We start from the raw sequence: 22,764 nt of genomic DNA on the forward strand, positions 1-22,764 counted from the left end.
CATCATGATGAGAATCTCCCGTTTCACCTCATGATGAGAACCTCCCGTTCCACCACATCATGTTGAGAGTCTCCTGTTCTACCTCATCATGATGAGAATCTTTCGTTGCACCACATCATGATGAGAATCTCCCGTTCCACCTCATCATGATGAGAACCTCCCTGTTCCACCACATCATGATGAGAATCTCCTGTTCTACCACATCATGATGAGAATCTCCCGTTCCACCTCATCACGATGAGAATCTCCCGCTCCACCACATCATGAGAATCTTTCGTTCCACCACATCATGATGAGAGTCTCCCGTTCAACCTCATCACGATGAGAATCTCCCGCTCCACCACATCATGATGAGAGTCTCCTGTTCTACCTCATCATGATGAGAATCTTTCGTTCCACCACATCATGATGAGAATCTTTCGTTCCATCTCATCACCATGAGAATCTCCCGTTCCACCACATCATGATGAGAATCTTTCGTTCCACCACATCATGATGAGAGTCTCCTGTTCTACCACATCATGATGAGAATCTCCCGTTTCACCTCATGATGAGAACCTCCCGTTCCACCACATCATGATGAGAATCTTTCGTTGCACCACATCATGATGAGAATCTCCCGTTCCACCTCATCACGATGAGAACCTCCCTGTTCCACCACATCATGATGAGAATCTCCTGTTCCACCACATCATGATGAGAATCTCCCGTTCCACCACATCATGATGAGAACCTCCCGTTCCACCACATCATGATGAGAATCTCCCGTTCCACCACATCATGAAGAGAATCTTTCGTTCCACCACATCATGATGAGAGTCTCCTGTTCTACCTCATCATGATGAGAATCTTTCGTTCCACCACATCATGATGAGAATCTTTCGTTCCATCTCATCACCATGAGAATCTCCCGTTCCACCACATCATGATGAGAATCTTTCGTTCCACCACATCATGATGAGAGTCTCCTGTTCTACCACATCATGATGAGAATCTCCCGTTTCACCTCATGATGAGAACCTCCCGTTCCACCACATCATGATGAGAATCTTTCGTTGCACCACATCATGATGAGAATCTCCCGTTCCACCTCATCATGATGAGAACCTCCCTGTTCCACCACATCATGATGAGAATCTCCTGTTCCACCACATCATGATGAGAATCTCCCGTTCCACCACATCATGATGAGAACCTCCCGTTCCACCACATCATGATGAGAATCTCCTGCTCTACCTCATCATGATGAGAATCTTTCGTTCCACCACATCATTATGAGAATCTCCCGTTCCACCACATCATGATGAGAATCTCCCGTTCCACTTCATCATGATGAGAACCTCCCGTTCCACCACATCATGATGAGAATCTCCCGCTCCACCACATCATGATGAGAATCTCCTTTTCCACCACATCATGATGAGAATCTCCCGTTTCACCTCATGATGAGAACCTCCCGTTCCACCACATCATGATGAGAATCTTTCGTTCCACCACATCATGATGAGAATCTTTCGTTGCACCACATCATGATGAGAATCTCCCGTTCCACCTCATCATGATGAGAACCTCCCGTTCCACCACATCATGATGAGAATCTCCTGTCCCACATCATCATGATGAGAACCTCCCGTTCCACCACATCATGATGAGAATCTCCTGTTCTACCACATCATGATGAGAATCTCCCGTTCCACCTCATCATGATGAGAATCTCCCGTTTCACCTCATGATGAGAACCTCCCGTTCCACCACATCATGATGAGAATCTCCCGTTCCACCACATCATGATGAGAATCTCCCGTTTCACCTCATGATGAGAACCTCCCGTTCCACCACATCATGTTGAGAGTCTCCTGTTCTACCTCATCATGATGAGAATCTTTCGTTGCACCACATCATGATGAGAATCTCCCGTTCCACCTCATCATGATGAGAACCTCCCTGTTCCACCACATCATGATGAGAATCTCCTGTTCTACCACATCATGATGAGAATCTCCCGTTCCACCTCATCACGATGAGAATCTCCCGCTCCACCACATCATGAGAATCTTTCGTTCCACCACATCATGATGAGAGTCTCCCGTTCAACCTCATCACGATGAGAATCTCCCGCTCCACCACATCATGATGAGAGTCTCCTGTTCTACCTCATCATGATGAGAATCTTTCGTTCCACCACATCATGATGAGAATCTTTCGTTCCATCTCATCACCATGAGAATCTCCCGTTCCACCACATCATGATGAGAATCTTTCGTTCCACCACATCATGATGAGAGTCTCCTGTTCTACCACATCATGATGAGAATCTCCCGTTTCACCTCATGATGAGAACCTCCCGTTCCACCACATCATGATGAGAATCTTTCGTTGCACCACATCATGATGAGAATCTCCCGTTCCACCTCATCACGATGAGAACCTCCCTGTTCCACCACATCATGATGAGAATCTCCTGTTCCACCACATCATGATGAGAATCTCCCGTTCCACCACATCATGATGAGAACCTCCCGTTCCACCACATCATGATGAGAATCTCCTGCTCTACCTCATCATGATGAGAATCTTTCGTTCCACCACATCATGATGAGAATCTCCCGTTCCACCACATCATGATGAGAATCTCCCGTTCCACTTCATCATGATGAGAACCTCCCGTTCCACCACATCATGATGAGAATCTCCCGCTCCACCACATCATGATGAGAATCTCCTGTTCCACCACATCATGATGAGAATCTCCCGTTTCACCTCATGATGAGAACCTCCCGTTCCACCACATCATGATGAGAATCTTTCGTTGCACCACATCATGATGAGAATCTCCCGTTCCACCTCATCATGATGGGAACCTCCCGTTCCACCACATCATGATGAGAATCTCCTGTCCCACATCATCATGATGAGAACCTCCCGTTCCACCACATCATGATGAGAATCTCCTGTTCTACCACATCATGATGAGAATCTCCCGTTCCACCTCATCATGATGAGAATCTCCCGTTTCACCTCATGATGAGAACCTCCCGTTCCACCACATCATGATGAGAATCTCCCGTTCCACCACATCATGATGAGAATCTCCCGTTTCACCTCATGATGAGAACCTCCCGTTCCACCACATCATGTTGAGAGTCTCCTGTTCTACCTCATCATGATGAGAATCTTTCGTTGCACCACATCATGATGAGAATCTCCCGTTCCACCTCATCATGATGAGAACCTCCCTGTTCCACCACATCATAATGAGAATCTCCTGTTCTACCACATCATGATGAGAATCTCCCGTTCCACCTCATCACGATGAGAATCTCCCGCTCCACCACATCATGAGAATCTTTCGTTCCACCACATCATGATGAGAGTCTCCCGTTCAACCTCATCACGATGAGAATCTCCCGCTCCACCACATCATGATGAGAGTCTCCTGTTCTACCTCATCATGATGAGAATCTTTCGTTCCACCACATCATGATGAGAATCTTTCGTTCCATCTCATCACCATGAGAATCTCCCGTTCCACCACATCATGATGAGAATCTTTCGTTCCACCACATCATGATGAGAGTCTCCTGTTCTACCACATCATGATGAGAATCTCCCGTTTCACCTCATGATGAGAACCTCCCGTTCCACCACATCATGATGAGAATCTTTCGTTGCACCACATCATGATGAGAATCTCCCGTTCCACCTCATCACGATGAGAACCTCCCTGTTCCACCACATCATGATGAGAATCTCCTGTTCCACCACATCATGATGAGAATCTCCCGTTCCACCACATCATGATGAGAACCTCCCGTTCCACCACATCATGATGAGAATCTCCTGCTCTACCTCATCATGATGAGAATCTTTCGTTCCACCACATCATGATGAGAATCTCCCGTTCCACCACATCATGATGAGAATCTCCCGTTCCACTTCATCATGATGAGAACCTCCCGTTCCACCACATCATGATGAGAATCTCCCGCTCCACCACATCATGATGAGAATCTCCTGTTCCACCACATCATGATGAGAATCTCCCGTTTCACCTCATGATGAGAACCTCCCGTTCCACCACATCATGATGAGAATCTTTCGTTGCACCACATCATGATGAGAATCTCCCGTTCCACCTCATCATGATGAGAACCTCCCGTTCCACCACATCATGATGAGAATCTCCTGTCCCACATCATCATGATGAGAACCTCCCGTTCCACCACATCATGATGAGAATCTCCTGTTCTACCACATCATGATGAGAATCTCCCGTTCCACCTCATCATGATGAGAATCTCCCGTTTCACCTCATGATGAGAACCTCCCGTTCCACCACATCATGATGAGAATCTCCCGTTCCACCACATCATGATGAGAATCTCCCGTTTCACCTCATGATGAGAACCTCCCGTTCCACCACATCATGTTGAGAGTCTCCTGTTCTACCTCATCATGATGAGAATCTTTCGTTGCACCACATCATGATGAGAATCTCCCGTTCCACCTCATCATGATGAGAACCTCCCGGTTCCACCACATCATGATGAGAATCTCCTGTTCTACCACATCATGATGAGAATCTCCCGTTCCACCTCATCACGATGAGAATCTCCCGCTCCACCACATCATGAGAATCTTTCGTTCCACCACATCATGATGAGAGTCTCCCGTTCAACCTCATCACGATGAGAATCTCCCGCTCCACCACATCATGATGAGAATCTTTCGTTCCACCACATCAGGATGAGAATCTCCCATTCCATCTGATCACCATGAGAATCTTTCGTTCCACCTCATCATGATGAGAATCTTTCATTCCATCTCATCACCATGAGAATCTCCCGTTCCACCACATCATGATGAGAATCTTTCGTTCCACCACATCATGATGAGAGTCTCCTGTTCTACCTCATCATGATGAGAATCTCCACTTCCACCACATCATGATGAGAATCTTTCGTTCCACCTCATCATGATGAGAATCTCCCATTCCATCTCATCACCATGAGAATCTCCCGTTCCACCTCATCATCATGAGAATCTCCCGTTCCACCACATCAGGATGAGAATCTCCCGTTCCACCTCATCACCATGAGAATCTCCCGTTCCACCACATCATGATGAGAATCTTTCGTTCCACCACATCATGATGAGAGTCTCCTGTTCTACCTCATCATGATGAGAATCTTTCGTTCCACCACATCATGATGAGAATCTTTCGTTCCATCTCATCACCATGAGAATCTCCCGTTCCACCACATCATGATGAGAATCTTTCGTTCCACCACATCATGATGAGAGTCTCCTGTTCTACCACATCATGATGAGAATCTCCCGTTTCACCTCATGATGAGAACCTCCCGTTCCACCACATCATGATGAGAATCTTTCGTTGCACCACATCATGATGAGAATCTTTCGTTCCACCACATCATGATGAGAGTCTCCTGTTCTACCTCATCATGATGAGAATCTTTCGTTCCACCACATCATGATGAGAATCTTTCGTTCCATCTCATCACCATGAGAATCTCCCGTTCCACCACATCATGATGAGAATCTTTCGTTCCACCACATCATGATGAGAGTCTCCTGTTCTACCACATCATGATGAGAATCTCCCGTTTCACCTCATGATGAGAACCTCCCGTTCCACCACATCATGATGAGAATCTTTCGTTGCACCACATCATGATGAGAATCTCCCGTTCCACCTCATCATGATGAGAACCTCCCTGTTCCACCACATCATGATGAGAATCTCCTGTTCTACCACATCATGATGAGAATCTCCTGTCCCACATCATCATGATGAGAACCTCCCGTTCCACCACATCATGATGAGAATCTCCCGTTCCACCTCATCATGATGAGAATCTCCCGTTTCACCTCATGATGAGAACGTCCCGTTCCACCACATCATGATGAGAATCTCCCGTTCCACCACATCATGATGAGAATCTCCTGTCCCACATCATAATGATGAGAACCTCCCGTTCCACCACATCATGATGAGAATCTCCTGCTCTACCTCATCATGATGAGAATCTTTCGTTCCACCACATCATGATGAGAATCTCCCGTTCCACTTCATCATGATGAGAACCTCCCGTTCCACCACATCATGATGAGAATCTCCTGCTCTACCTCATCATGATGAGAATCTCCCGTTCCACCTCATCATGATGAGAATCTTTCGTTCCACCACATCATGATGAGAATCTCCCGTTTCACCTCATGATGAGAACCTCCCGTTCCACCACATCATGATCAGAACCTCCCGTTCCACCACATCATGATGAGAATCTCCTGTTCTACCACATCATGATGAGAATCTCCTGTCCCACATCATCATGATGAGAATCTCCTGTTCTACCACATCATGATGAGAATCTCCCGTTCAACCTCATCACGATGAGAATCTCCCGCTCCACCACATCATGATGAGAATCTTTCGTTCCACCACATCAGGATGAGAATCTCCCATTCCATCTGATCACCATGAGAATCTTTCGTTCCACTTCATCATGATGAGAATCTTTCGTTCCATCTCATCACCATGAGAATCTCCCGTTCCACCACATCATGATGAGAATCTTTCGTTCCACCACATCATGATGAGAGTCTCCTGTTCTACCTCATCATGATGAGAATCTTTCGTTCCACCACATCATGATGAGAATCTTTCGTTCCATCTCATCACCATGAGAATCTCCCGTTCCACCACATCATGATGAGAATCTTTCGTTCCACCACATCATGATGAGTCTCCTGTTCTACCACATCATGATGAGAATCTCCCGTTTCACCTCATGATGAGAACCTCCCGTTCCACCACATCATGATGAGAATCTTTCGTTGCACCACATCATGATGAGAATCTTTCGTTCCACCACATCATGATGAGAGTCTCCTGTTCTACCTCATCATGATGAGAATCTTTCGTTCCACCACATCATGATGAGAATCTTTCGTTCCATCTCATCACCATGAGAATCTCCCGTTCCACCACATCATGATGAGAATCTTTCGTTCCACCACATCATGATGAGAGTCTCCTGTTCTACCTCATCATGATGAGAATCTTTCGTTCCACCACATCATGATGAGAATCTTTCGTTCCATCTCATCACCATGAGAATCTCCCGTTCCACCACATCATGATGAGAATCTTTCGTTCCACCACATCATGATGAGAGTCTCCTGTTCTACCACATCATGATGAGAATCTCCCGTTTCACCTCATGATGAGAACCTCCCGTTCCACCACATCATGATGAGAATCTTTCGTTGCACCACATCATGATGAGAATCTTTCGTTCCACCACATCATGATGAGAATCTTTCGTTCCATCTCATCACCATGAGAATCTCCCGTTCCACCACATCATGATGAGAATCTTTCGTTCCACCACATCATGATGAGAGTCTCCTGTTCTACCACATCATGATGAGAACCTCCCGTTCCACCACATCATGATCAGAACCACCCGTTCCACCACATCATGATGAGAATCTCCTGTTCTACCACATCATGATGAGAATCTCCTGTCCCACATCATCATGATGAGAATCTCCTGTTCTACCACATCATGATGAGAATCTCCCGTTCAACCTCATCACGATGAGAATCTCCCGCTCCACCACATCATGATGAGAATCTTTCGTTCCACCACATCAGGATGAGAATCTCCCATTCCATCTGATCACCATGAGAATCTTTCGCTCCACCTCATCATGATGAGAATCTTTCGTTCCATCTCATCACCATGAGAATCTCCCGTTCCACCACATCATGATGAGAGTCTCCTGTTCTACCTCATCATGATGAGAATCTTTCGTTCCACCACATCATGATGAGAATCTTTCGTTCCACCTCATCACCATGAGAATCTCCCGTTCCACCACATCATGATGAGAATCTTTCGTTCCACCACATCATGATGAGAGTCTCCTGTTCTACCACATCATGATGAGAATGTCCCGTTCCACCACATCAGGATGAGAATCTCCCGTTCCACCTCATCACCATGAGAATCTCCCGTTCCACCACATCATGATGAGAATCTTTCGTTCCACCACATCATGATGAGAGTCTCCTGTTCTACCTCATCATGATGAGAATCTTTCGTTCCACCACATCATGATGAGAATCTTTCGTTCCATCTCATCACCATGAGAATCTCCCGTTCCACCACATCATGATGAGAATCTTTCGTTCCACCACATCATGATGAGAGTCTCCTGTTCTACCACATCATGATGAGAATCTCCCGTTTCACCTCATGATGAGAACCTCCCGTTCCACCACATCATGATGAGAACCTCCCGTTCCACCACATCATGATGAGAATCTTTCGTTGCACCACATCATGATGAGAATCTTTCGTTCCACCACATCATGATGAGAGTCTCCTGTTCTACCTCATCATGATGAGAATCTTTCGTTCCACCACATCATGATGAGAATCTTTCGTTCCATCTCATCACCATGAGAATCTCCCGTTCCACCACATCATGATGAGAATCTTTCGTTCCACCACATCATGATGAGAGTCTCCTGTTCTACCACATCATGATGAGAATCTCCCGTTTCACCTCATGATGAGAACCTCCCGTTCCACCACATCATGATGAGAATCTTTCGTTGCACCACATCATGATGAGAATCTCCCGTTCCACCTCATCATGATGAGAACCTCCCTGTTCCACCACATCATGATGAGAATCTCCTGTTCTACCACATCATGATGAGAATCTCCTGTCCCACATCATCATGATGAGAACCTCCCGTTCCACCACATCATGATGAGAATCTCCCGTTCCACCTCATCATGATGAGAATCTCCCGTTTCACCTCATGATGAGAACGTCCCGTTCCACCACATCATGATGAGAATCTCCCGTTCCACCACATCATGATGAGAATCTCCTGTCCCACATCATAATGATGAGAACCTCCCGTTCCACCACATCATGATGAGAATCTCCTGCTCTACCTCATCATGATGAGAATCTTTCAATCCACCACATCATGATGAGAATCTCCCGTTCCACTTCATCATGATGAGAACCTCCCGTTCCACCACATCATGATGAGAATCTCCTGCTCTACCTCATCATGATGAGAATCTCCCGTTCCACCTCATCATGATGAGAATCTTTCGTTCCACCACATCATGATGAGAATCTCCCGTTCCACCTCATCATGATGAGAATCTCCTGTTTCACCTCATGATGAGAACCTCCCGTTCCACCACATCATGATGAGAATCTCCCGTTCCACCACATCATGATGAGAATCTTTCGTTCCATCTCATCACTATGAGAATCTCCCGTTCCACCACATCATGATGAGAATCTTTCGTTCCACCACATCATGATGAGAGTCTCCTGTTCTACCACATCATGATGAGAATCTCCCGTTTCACCTCATGATGAGAACCTCCCGTTCCACCACATCATGATGAGAATCTTTCGTTGCACCACATCATGATGAGAATCTCCCGTTCCACCTCATCATGATGAGAACCTCCCTGTTCCACCACATCATGATGAGAATCTCCTGTTCTACCACATCATGATGAGAATCTCCTTTTCCACCTCATCACGATGAGAATCTCCTGCTCCACCACATCATGAGAATCTTTCGTTCCACCACATCAGGATGAGAATCTCCCATTCCATCTGATCACCATGAGAATCTTTCGTTCCACCTCATCATGATGAGAATCTTTCGTTCCATCTCATCACCATGAGAATCTCCCGTTCCACCACATCATGATGAGAATCATTCGTTCCACCTCATCATGATGAGAGTCTCCTGTTCTACCTCATCATGATGAGAATCTCCCGTTCCACCACATCATGATGAGAATCTTTCGTTCCACCACATCATGATGAGAGTCTCCTGTTCTACCTCATCATGATGAGAATCTTTCGTTCCACCACATCATGATGAGAATCTCCCGTTCCACCACATCATGATGAGAATCTCCCGTTCCACCTCATCATGATGAGAATCTCCTGTTTCACCTCATGATGAGAACCTCCCGTTCCACCACATCATGATGAGAATCTCCCGTTCCACCACATCATGATGAGAATCTTTCGTTCCATCTCATCACTATGAGAATCTCCCGTTCCACCACATCATGATGAGAATCTTTCGTTCCACCACATCATGATGAGAGTCTCCTGTTCTACCACATCATGATGAGAATCTCCCGTTTCACCTCATGATGAGAACCTCCCGTTCCACCACATCATGATGAGAATCTTTCGTTGCACCACATCATGATGAGAATCTCCCGTTCCACCTCATCATGATGAGAACCTCCCTGTTCCACCACATCATGATGAGAATCTCCTGTTCTACCACATCATGATGAGAATCTCCTGTTCCACCTCATCAGGATGAGTATCTCCCATTCCATCTGATCACCATGAGAATCTTTCGTTCCACCTCATCATGATGAGAATCTTTCGTTCCATCTCATCACCATGAGAATCTCCCGTTCCACCACATCATGATGAGAATCTTTCGTTCCACCACATCATGATGAGAGTCTCCTGTTCTACCTCATCATGATGAGAATCTCCCGTTCCACCACATCATGATGAGAATCTTTCGTTCCACCACATCATGATGAGAGTCTCCTGTTCTACCTCATCATGATGAGAATCTTTCGTTCCACCACATCATGATGAGAATCTTTCCTTCCATCTCATCACCATGAGAATCTCCCGTTCCACCACATCATGATGAGAATCTTTCGTTCCACCACATCATGATGAGAGTCTCCTGTTCTACCACATCATGATGAGAATCTCCCGTTTCACCTCATGATGAGAACCTCCCGTTCCACCACATCATGATGAGAATCTCCTGTTCCACCACATCATGATGAGAATCTCCCGTTCCACCACATCATGATGAGAATCTCCCGTTCCACCACATCATGATGAGAATCTCCCGTTCCACTTCATCATGATGAGAACCTCCCGTTCCACCACATCATGATGAGAATCTCCCGCTCCACCACATCATGATGAGAATCTCCTGTTCCACCACATCATGATGAGAATCTCCCATTTCACCTCATGATGAGAACCTCCCGTTCCACCACATCATGATGAGAATCTTTCGTTGCACCACATCATGATGAGAATCTCCCGTTCCACCTCATCATGATGAGAACCTCCCTGTTCCACCACATCATGATGAGAATCTCCTGTTCTACCACATCATGATGAGAATCTCCTGTTCCACCTCATCAGGATGAGTATCTCCCATTCCATCTGATCACCATGAGAATCTTTCGTTCCACCTCATCATGATGAGAATCTTTCGTTCCATCTCATCACCATGAGAATCTCCCGTTCCACCACATCATGATGAGAATCTTTCGTTCCACCACATCATGATGAGAGTCTCCTGTTCTACCTCATCATGATGAGAATCTCCCGTTCCACCACATCATGATGAGAATCTTTCGTTCCACCACATCATGATGAGAGTCTCCTGTTCTACCTCATCATGATGAGAATCTTTCGTTCCACCACATCATGATGAGAATCTTTCCTTCCATCTCATCACCATGAGAATCTCCCGTTCCACCACATCATGATGAGAATCTTTCGTTCCACCACATCATGATGAGAGTCTCCTGTTCTACCACATCATGATGAGAATCTCCCGTTTCACCTCATGATGAGAACCTCCCGTTCCACCACATCATGATGAGAATCTCCTGTTCCACCACATCATGATGAGAATCTCCCGTTCCACCACATCATGATGAGAATCTCCCGTTCCACCACATCATGATGAGAATCTCCCGTTCCACTTCATCATGATGAGAACCTCCCGTTCCACCACATCATGATGAGAATCTCCCGCTCCACCACATCATGATGAGAATCTCCTGTTCCACCACATCATGATGAGAATCTCCCATTTCACCTCATGATGAGAACCTCCCGTTCCACCACATCATGATGAGAATCTTTCGTTGCACCACATCATGATGAGAATCTCCCGTTCCACCTCATCATGATGAGAACCTCCCGTTCCACCACATCATGATGAGAATCTCCTGTTCTACCACATCATGATGAGAATCTCCCGTTCCACCTCATCATGATGAGAATCTCCCGTTTCACCTCATGATGAGAACCTCCCGTTCCACCACATCATGATGAGAATCTCCCGTTCCACCACATCATGATGAGAATCTCCCGTTTCACCTCATGATGAGAACCTCCCGTTCCACCACATCATGTTGAGAGTCTCCTGTTCTACCTCATCATGATGAGAATCTTTCGTTGCACCACATCATGATGAGAATCTCCCGTTCCACCTCATCATGATGAGAATCTCCCGTTCCACCTCATCACGATGAGAATCTCCCGCTCCACCACATCATGAGAATCTTTCGTTCCACCACATCATGATGAGAGTCTCCCGTTCAACCTCATCACGATGAGAATCTCCCGCTCCACCACATCATGATGAGAATCTTTCGTTCCACCACATCAGGATGAGAATCTCCCATTCCATCTGATCACCATGAGAATCTTTCGTTCCACCTCATCATGATGAGAATCTTTCATTCCATCTCATCACCATGAGAATGTCCCGTTCCACCACATCATGATGAGAATCTTTCGTTCCACCACATCATGATGAGAGTCTCCTGTTCTACCTCATCATGATGAGAATCTCCACTTCCACCACATCATGATGAGAATCTTTCGTTCCACCTCATCATGATGAGAATCTCCCATTCCATCTCATCACCATGAGAATCTCCCGTTCCACCTCATCATGATGAGAATCTCCCGTTCCACCACATCAGGATGAGAATCTCCCGTTCCACCTCATCACCATGAGAATCTCCCGTTCCACCACATCATGATGAGAATCTTTCGTTCCACCACATCATGATGAGAGTCTCCTGTTCTACCTCATCATGATGAGAATCTTTCGTTCCACCACATCATGATGAGAATCTTTCGTTCCATCTCATCACCATGAGAATCTCCCGTTCCACCACATCATGATGAGAATCTTTCGTTCCACCACATCATGATGAGAGTCTCCTGTTCTACCACATCATGATGAGAATCTCCCGTTTCACCTCATGATGAGAACCTCCCGTTCCACCACATCATGATGAGAATCTTTCGTTGCACCACATCATGATGAGAATCTTTCGTTCCACCACATCATGATGAGAGTCTCCTGTTCTACCTCATCATGATGAGAATCTTTCGTTCCACCACATCATGATGAGAATCTTTCGTTCCATCTCATCACCATGAGAATCTCCCGTTCCACCACATCATGATGAGAATCTTTCGTTCCACCACATCATGATGAGAGTCTCCTGTTCCACCACATCATGATGAGAATCTCCCGTTTCACCTCATGATGAGAACCTCCCGTTCCACCACATCATGATGAGAATCTTTCGTTGCACCACATCATGATGAGAATCTCCCGTTCCACCTCATCATGATGAGAACCTCCCTGTTCCACCACATCATGATGAGAATCTCCTGTTCTACCACATCATGATGAGAATCTCCTGTCCCACATCATCATGATGAGAACCTCCCGTTCCACCACATCATGATGAGAATCTCCCGTTCCACCTCATCATGATGAGAATCTCCCGTTTCACCTCATGATGAGAACCTCCCGTTCCACCACATCATGATGAGAATCTCCCGTTCCACCACATCATGATGAGAATCTCCTGTCCCACATCATAATGATGAGAACCTCCCGTTCCACCACATCATGATGAGAATCTCCTGCTCTACCTCATCATGATGAGAATCTTTCGTTCCACCACATCATGATGAGAATCTCCCGTTCCACTTCATCATGATGAGAACCTCCCGTTCCACCACATCATGATGAGAATCTCCTGCTCTACCTCATCATGATGAGAATCTCCCGTTCCACCTCATCATGATGAGAATCTTTCGTTCCACCACATCATGATGAGAATCTCCCGTTCCACCACATCATGATGAGAATCTCCCGTTCCACTTCATCATGATGAGAATCTCCCGTTCCACCACATCATGATGAGAATCTCCTGTTCCACCACATCATGATGAGAATCTCCCGTTTCACCTCATGATGAGAACCTCCCGTTCCACCACATCATGATGAGAACCTCCCGTTCCACCACATCATGATGAGAATCTCCTGTTCTACCACATCATGATGAGAATCTCCTGTCCCACATCATCATGATGAGAACCTCCCGTTCCACCACATCATGATGAGAATCTCCTGTTCTACCACATCATGATGAGAATCTCCCGTTCCACCTCATCATGATGAGAATCTCCCGTTTCACCTCATGATGAGAACCTCCCGTTCCACCACATCATGATGAGAATCTCCCGTTCCACCACATCATGATGAGAATCTCCTGTTCTACCTCATCATGATGAGAATCTTTCGTTGCACCACATCATGATGAGAGTCTCCTGTTCTACCTTATCATGATGAGAATCTTTCGTTGCACCACATCATGATGAGAATCTCCTGTTCCACCTCATCATGATGAGAACCTCCCGTTCCACCACATCATGATGAGAATCTCCTGTTCTACCACATCATGATGAGAATCTCCCGTTCCACCTCATCACGATGAGAATCTCCCGCTCCACCACATCATGATGAGAATCTTTCGTTCCACCACATCATGATGAGAGTCTCCCGTTCAACCTCATCACGATGAGAACCTCCCGTTCCACCACATCATGATGAGAATCTCCTGTTCTACCACATCATGATGAGAATCTCCCGTTCCACCTCATCACGATGAGAATCTCCCGCTCCACCACATCATGATGAGAATCTTTCGTTCCACCACATCATGATGAGAGTCTCCCGTTCAACCTCATCACGATGAGAATCTCCCGTTCCACCACATCATGATGAGAATCTCCCGTTCCACCACATCATGATGAGAATCTCCTGTTCTACCTCATCATGATGAGAATCTTTCGTTGCACCACATCATGATGAGAATCTCTTGTCCCACATCATCATGATGAGAACCTCCCGTTCCACCACATCATGATGAGAATCTCCCGTTTCACCTCATGATGAGAACCTCCCGTTCCACCACATCATGATGAGAATCTCCCGTTCCACCACATCATGATGTGAATCTCCTGTTCTACCTCATCATGATGAGAATCTTTCGTTGCACCACATCATGATGAGAATCTCCTGTTCCACCTCATCATGATGAGAACCTCCCGTTCCACCACATCATGATGAGAATCTCCCGTTCCACCACATCATGATGTGAATCTCCTGTTCTACCTCATCATGATGAGAATCTTTCGTTGCACCACATCATGATGAGAATCTCCTGTTCCACCTCATCATGATGAGAACCTCCCGTTCCACCACATCATGATGAGAATCTCCTGTTCTACCACATCATGATGAGAATCTCCCGTTCCACCTCATCATGATGAGAATCTCCCGTTTCACCTCATGATGAGAACCTCCCGTTCCACCACATCATGATGAGAATCTCCCGTTCCACCACATCATGATGAGAATCTCCCGTTCCACCACATCATGATGAGAACCTCCCGTTCCACCACATCATGATGAGAATCTCCCGTTCTACCACATCATGATGAGAATCTCCCGTTCCACCACATCACGATGAGAATCTCCCGCTCCACCACATCATGATGAGAATCTTTCGTTCCACCACATCATGATGAGAGTCTTCCGTTCAACCTCATCACGACGAGAATCTCCCGCTCCACCACATCATGATGAGAATCTTTCGTTCCACCACATCATGATGACAATCTCCTGTTCTACCTCATCATGATGAGAATCTTTCGTTGCACCACATCATGATGAGAATCTCCTGTTCCAACTCATCATGATGAGAACCTCCCGTTCCACCACATCATGATGAGAATCTCCTGTTCTACCACATCATGATGAGAATCTCCTGTCCCACATCATCATGATGAGAACCTCCCGTTCCACCACATCATGATGAGAACCTCCCGTTCCACCACATCATGATGAGAATCTCCTCTTCTGCCTCATCATGATGAGAATCTTTCGTTGCACCACATCATGATGAGAATCTCCTGTTCCACCTCATCATGATGAGAACCTCCCGTTCCACCACATCATGATGAGAATCTCCTGTTCTACCACATCACCATGAGAATCTCCCGTTCCACCTCATCACCATGAGAATCTCCCGTTCCACCTCATCATGATGAGAATCTCCCGTTCCACCACATCATGATGAGAATCTTTCGTTCCACCACATCATGATGAGAGTCTCCCGTTCAACCTCATCACGATGAGAATCTCCCGTTCCACCACATCATGATGAGAATCTCCCGTTCCACCACATCATGATGAGAATCTCCTGTTCTACCTCATCATGATGAGAATCTTTCGTTGCACCACATCATGATGAGAATCTCCTGTCCCACATCATCAGGATGAGAATCTCCCATTCCATCTGATCACCATGAGAATCTTTCGTTCCACCTCATCATGATGAGAATCTTTCGTTCCATCTCATCACCATGAGAACCTCCCGTTCCACCACATCATGATGAGAATCTTTCGTTCCACCTCATCATGATGAGAATCTCCCGTTCCACCTCATCATGATGAGAATCTCCCGTTCCACCACATCATGATGAGAATCTCCCGTTCCACCTCATCACCATGAGAATCTCCCGTTCCACCATGATGAGAATCTTTCGTTCCACCACATCATGATGAGAGTCTCCTGTTCTACCTCATCATGATGAGAATCTTTCGTTCCACCACATCATGATGAGAATCTTTCGTTCCACCTCATCGTGATGAGAATCTCCCGTTCCACCTCATCATGAGGAGAATCTCCCGTTCCACCACATCATGATGAGAATCTCCCGTTCCACCTCATCACCATGAGAATCTCCCGTTCCACCATGATGAGAATCTTTCGTTCCACCACATCATGATGAGAGTCTCCTGTTCTACCTCATCATGATGAGAATCTTTCGTTCCACCACATCATGATGAGAATCTTTCGTTCCACCTCATCGTGATGAGAATCTCCCGTTCCACCACATCATGATGAGAATCTCCCGTTCCACCATGTCACAATGAGAATTTCTCGTTCTTCATTTTTCAAAGCTGTCTTACTGGACTTGATTGAACCCATTAAGAAATTACGATATTGTAGTTGTTTTTTTCTTTTTTTCTTCAAACAAAAACACAAATTAAAAAATGTTTTGTTCCAGAGTCTGATGGTTTCAGGCAGGAGTTATAACGTTTTATATTGCAGAAAACCTGAAGAATCCGCCAACTGAACCTGCACTGTTAATTTTCCACTAATTTCAGCAGCTTTTACAGTATGTTTCACTGTGCAGTCGGCTCCAGACTATCTCCAGTACCCAACAGATGGCTGCAAGTAGATTGCACTTTTCACAACAGACTTAAAGAAGACACCAAAAATCTTGGTTTAGACACTGAGTCATCTATAAGAAACAGAGTGCGCTCTGTTTCTTATAGATGTATCTGTGTTGCATTTTCTCTTCTTCTGACCTTCTCGGTAAAATCTGGAGATGGTTGTGTGTGAAAATCCCAGTAGATTAGCAGTTTCTGAAATACTCAGACCAACAACCATGCCACCTTCAAAGTCACTTAAATCTTCTTTCTTCCTCATTGTGGTGCCCACATTTAACTTCATTAAGTCGTCTTCACCATGTCTGCATGATTAAATGCATTGAGTTGCTGCCATGTGATTGGCTGGTTAGATATTCGCGTCAACAAGGAAATTAACGGGTGCACCTAATAAAGCGAAAAGTCTGAATCATACTGTCTGAAATTCAGACCACAAATTTATACAATGGTTATCTAGTTAACCTGATCTAGTTAAACCTGAATTAACTTTATATTTACCCATCCATCCTTTTTCTGCTCATTGGGGTTTGGTCACAACGGGCAGCTGCATAAGCAGAAAAGGCCAGACCTTCCTTCCCAACCACTTCTTCCAGTTTATTTGATGGGATCCTGATGTATCTCTGGCCAGCTAAGAGATGTCTTCCATCCAGCTTGTGCTGAGTCTGCTCCCAGGGGTATATATATATATATATATATATATATATATATATATATATATATATATGTGTGTGTGTGTGTGTGTGTGTGTGTGTGTGTAAGATACTAATATTCATTCTCAATTACTGAGATATGACACTGTAAGCATTGCACAAGAATATAATGAAGTCTTACAAAGACTCCCTTTTTTTTTACCCATTCAGTGTGCAGACTATAAGACTGAGATTAGACATATCCCATTAGGCACATTTATGGTACAAGTTCAGTAAGGGAGGGGGGAATTAAAGGCTCATTGGTTACCACCATTGTGCTGTTGTCAAAAGCTCCTTTCACAATGCCTTGTCACAAGCCAAGTCATGCTAATATGCAAAGCTGATGTCGGCACTGATTATGTCAGAGTTGGATCGTGTGTCTAAGGGACACCCAGCATGGTATAACATGGTGCATTAGACACTGACTTTGTCCTCACTTTTAGTGGCAGTATTGAACAGCTTCTACATACAAAGTCCTGAGAAGTCCTTTTGCTTATTAAAGTTTTCTGTAAAACGTTTTTCTTACACATGCATGAAAATGTGTTTCTGTGGGGGCATTTTCATGGATGTATCCCATCCACCACCCACTGTCTTCTGTGATGTTGTATGGTACTCAGAGTTAAACAAGGATATTAAGATCAGAACATTTGTAAATAAGTATGGTAATTCATAATGTAAAAGCTGTTTGTTTTTTTTTATTTATTAAAGTGTTTCCTTTTAATGATGATTGTTTATTTTTAATTTACAAATTTCATTTACAATCAATACCCTCAAAATATAGCCATCAATTTTCTTAAGCGCTTAGTAGAAGTCTGGGTTGTAGGAAACTGGAGCCTATCCCGGCAATCAACTAACAGAGGCATGGTACACCCTGGACAGGTTGCCAGTCTATCAGGGCCAATACAGAGACAGACAAGCATTCACACTCAAAATCACTCCTTAGGACAATTTAGAAAAACCAATAAACCTAACATGCATGTGTTAGGAAAGTGGGAGGAAGCCAAAGTACCTGGAGAGAACCCATTCACGGGGAGAACATAGAAACTCCATAAAGAAAGGCAACTGCTTGAACCTTCCCCAGTTGACCTTTCCGTGTGAGGCCACAGTGCTAACCGCTACACTAACATGCAGCCCCCAAAAATGTTCTTATTAAAAGTTTTTCTAGATTTGTAACCTTCCCACAAAGAAACATTACATTTGTGGATTTCACGGTGAACAATGTTCAGGGACAAAGATTTCTGGAAGTGTTCTGAGCTTAAGCAGGCCTTTCCAGTATAAAAAATAATAAATGTTTTAAAAGCAGTTCCATCTGAAGGTCTATATGTCATGCACATCCAGTTTTGACAATTAATGTTGTCCCATAGACACAGAGACTGTCCCAATGGTTGGAATCTTTCAATGATATTGAAATTGTTCCACAAATTTTAGATGCAGATTGGTGAACCTGTTCCCATCTTTACACCAAAGGAGTTTTGCCTCCAAAATGTTCCTTTATCTGAGCTTTTGGAGCCTAAGTTGTTTTAAAATGTTCCTTCAGCTCTTTTTTATTTGTGCCAATTTCTTTTCCAGTCTTTTGTTGCCTCTGTTTCAACTTTTAAAAGCATTGATGCTTTCAAACTCAAAATGAGAAAATATTTTCCCTGAAATGTAAATGAAAAATGTTTTAGTTTTATTATCTGATATGTATAAATTATATTGGGAATAAAACGTGGCTTCATGAGATTAGCTAACAACTGCAATATAATTTTTGTTTACATATTTTACAGTGCCTCACCCTTTTTGGAAACATGGATGGATTGAAAGTGATAAATTTATCCACCCAATCTCAGCATTTCTCTGATAACAACATGAGTATATGTCCGTACCATAGACTGGATATAAATACATGGACGTAGCCTCTGTGACGTCCCCCGTAGATTTCTGAAAAAATTAATTGAAGCTTGGTGGGCGGTTCCTACCATCACCATCTTGGCATGCGCCTTGTCTCGCCTGGAAAATACAATGGGCAAGGAGGTAGAGCTGAGAGGGGGGCTGTGAGCGTCATGGTGGATGATTGACATCAAGCGAACTCCGAGCTTTCTGTAGCTAAGAGCTAACCGAGCTAACCCAGAGATAACAGGAGCTAACCAGCTAACGGAAGTAAGGGGGCTAAAGCTAAGTCACGTTGTTAACTGGCTTAAAGCCGCAGTTGTTCTACGTTCTTCTTACTTGAAGTGTCAATCGCAAAGACATGCCCCTAAATATGCCAAACTTCGAGATTAAATGACTTTTAAACGGGGCAGTTAGAAAAAAATTCACTCCCCCCACAGTTGTCATGAATGTAAACCTGACCTATTAAACCTAAAATGGATTTTTTTTTTAACCAGGCTGTAAACATGTTTATTTCCGCTGTGAAGTTGGTCTTTTTAAGATGGGAGTCTATGGGAATTGCTATGTTTTGCAGCTAGCCCCTAGTGGATGAAGGCGGAACTGCAGTTTTATGCACTTCCGCATAGGCTTCACTTTTTAAAAAAAATGTATTTATTGTTCGTCAACATAACATGGGTTCATTTACAGAAACATTTTCTTTTTTGCAGTTTGCACATGCCCTCAGTTGACAAATTGTATATTTACAAAATAGTGAACAAATAAAATAACCATATGAGAATAATTACAAAATAAAACAAATGTGTATATACGCATGAAAAGAGTCTAGGCTTCACTTTTTACCGCCGAAGGCTCCGTCCATCTTTCATACACTGTCTATGGTCCAAACTTTGACTAGTGCTGTATATATATTTACAAAAACATGGCAAAGAACCAATTAAACTTTAGCAGATAAATTAGGTAAATATATAATGTTGAAACATACAGTATTAAAAACAACATCCTATCAATTTTTACTGAAAAGCGTAGATGTTTGAATGTAAAAATCAGCACAAACAGTGATTCATTTAATTAATTTGAATTTTGTTTTAATTTTCCCGGGGCGTCACAGCGCGGCGTTCGGGGCACTAATCACCCCTCATACCCGCGGACAGGTTACCGTATGGCTCCATTTATGCGGATACACCTTTCATCCCTGGTGTCCCTGCCCTAGTGGAGAAGGCCTGCACCGCAGCTCTGACTCGAGTTTCCTGTTGAGTTTCCCTGTTTCAGGGACAGGAACTCCCTGCTCGACTTCTCTCCCCCGCCCATGATAATAATACCGATCGAGTGTAAGATTCCTCTGCCCAACACCAGAAGAAATAAACCCGGACTAAAGGCGTTCAAACTCGGGACGCCGGGTGTTGAGAGCAGGATCTACATTCCGGCTTAATGGCGCAGTAGTGGAGTCCACATTTACACAAGTTTTCCCTACAAATCGACAAACTCCGGGTGAGTAGGAATGATTGATCGCGAAGTTGGTTTCTGAGTGAGGATATCCAGCTACTTCGCCCGCGACTCAGACAGAAGAAAAGTTGTGTTGCGTGCTTTGGGGTGTAAAACCACTTTGTTAAAGTTTATTCATTTAAAACGGACACCTTATTTCGATATAAGCCCAGAAGAATGGGATTGGCAAAGTAAACAGCTTGTTGCAAAGCAAAGCCATTTTCCTGGCTCAGAGGCCTGAGCTGTGACTAATCTCAGGCCACGGCACGGAACAGGGATAGAGCCATTACATGTAGGAGGGAGGACTGCTGCACGCCAAATTACCACTTCAGAACAACTTTTTACCCCTTCTCATTTGGATAAATGTGTCCTTTAAAAAAAAAACAAAAAAAAACACTAGGAGAGTATATCCTCCAGGTGTGATCCACAGGAATAAGTTACTGATATAAAGAAAGTATTTTACTCAGTTGGCACACATTGTCTGCGAATGTAAAATACAAAAGGAAATTCTTATCTGTTTTAGTTGTTTATTTTGTTAGTGTTTTTTTTTTTTTTTTTTTTTTTTTTTTTTTGTCATTTGGAAGTTAGCATTTCCCAGATGAAGTACTGTAGTAGCCAACCAGGATTGCTGTGTTCAGGAACCCGTCCCGATGTTGCATTTACGGTCCATTCCTTTTACTGTAAACGACACTTTCACACAGTCAGAAATACTGTATTTGAATTACATTTATTGAATGAAATAACCCTTTGCTATAGTTTATAAAAACCATACAGGGGAAACTGGTGCTTGTTGCTTATGGATTTGTTATAATCTCTTATCCTGCCAGTTTGGGCACAAAAGAAGGAAGGAAAAGAGGAAAAGGGGAGGGTGATGTCATGAAGATCCTTTATGGAAATCATACTGGTTATTTGGTGAGGATGCATCAGTTATTTTTCTCTGTGATTTAGTTTCTTTTCTTTTCCTTGCCATAAAGCCAAATATGAACACCCTTTAAGTTGCATATCAAACCTGTAAAGTGTATGACACAGAAAAAAACTGAATCATCATTAATTTATACCATGTCTGGGTGAATACTCAATTCTGATTGGTTGCAGAGTGTCCATTAAAAAGTGATATAGGACACTAGTTAAAAAAGTTCTGTCAAATAGCCGAATAATTCTAAATCATTACGCTAGCTCAAACAGCAGTTGGTTACCGTGGCGACAGAAATGTTTGCGACAAAGCAGAAAGAATATCTG

The 22,764-nt window shown here is 44.3% G+C and overlaps 1 protein-coding gene across 2 annotated transcripts in view; it reads left to right on the plus strand.

Annotated features, from left to right (window-relative positions):
• The first annotated feature begins 21,365 nt into the window (after positions 1-21,365).
• Positions 21,366-22,764, plus strand: part of cyfip1 (cytoplasmic FMR1 interacting protein 1) — a 41,654-nt gene continuing 40,255 nt past the window's right edge. For both annotated transcript variants that reach the window (XM_079245476.1, XM_079245475.1), the window contains exon 1: positions 21,366-21,531. The gene's annotated coding sequence lies outside the window, so the exon portion shown is untranslated. The remainder of the gene's footprint in view (positions 21,532-22,764) is intronic.

Source organism: Telmatherina bonti (assembly GCF_933228915.1).
Source record: "Telmatherina bonti genome assembly, chromosome: 8".
Classification (NCBI taxonomy): domain Eukaryota; kingdom Metazoa; phylum Chordata; class Actinopteri; order Atheriniformes; family Telmatherinidae; genus Telmatherina; species Telmatherina bonti.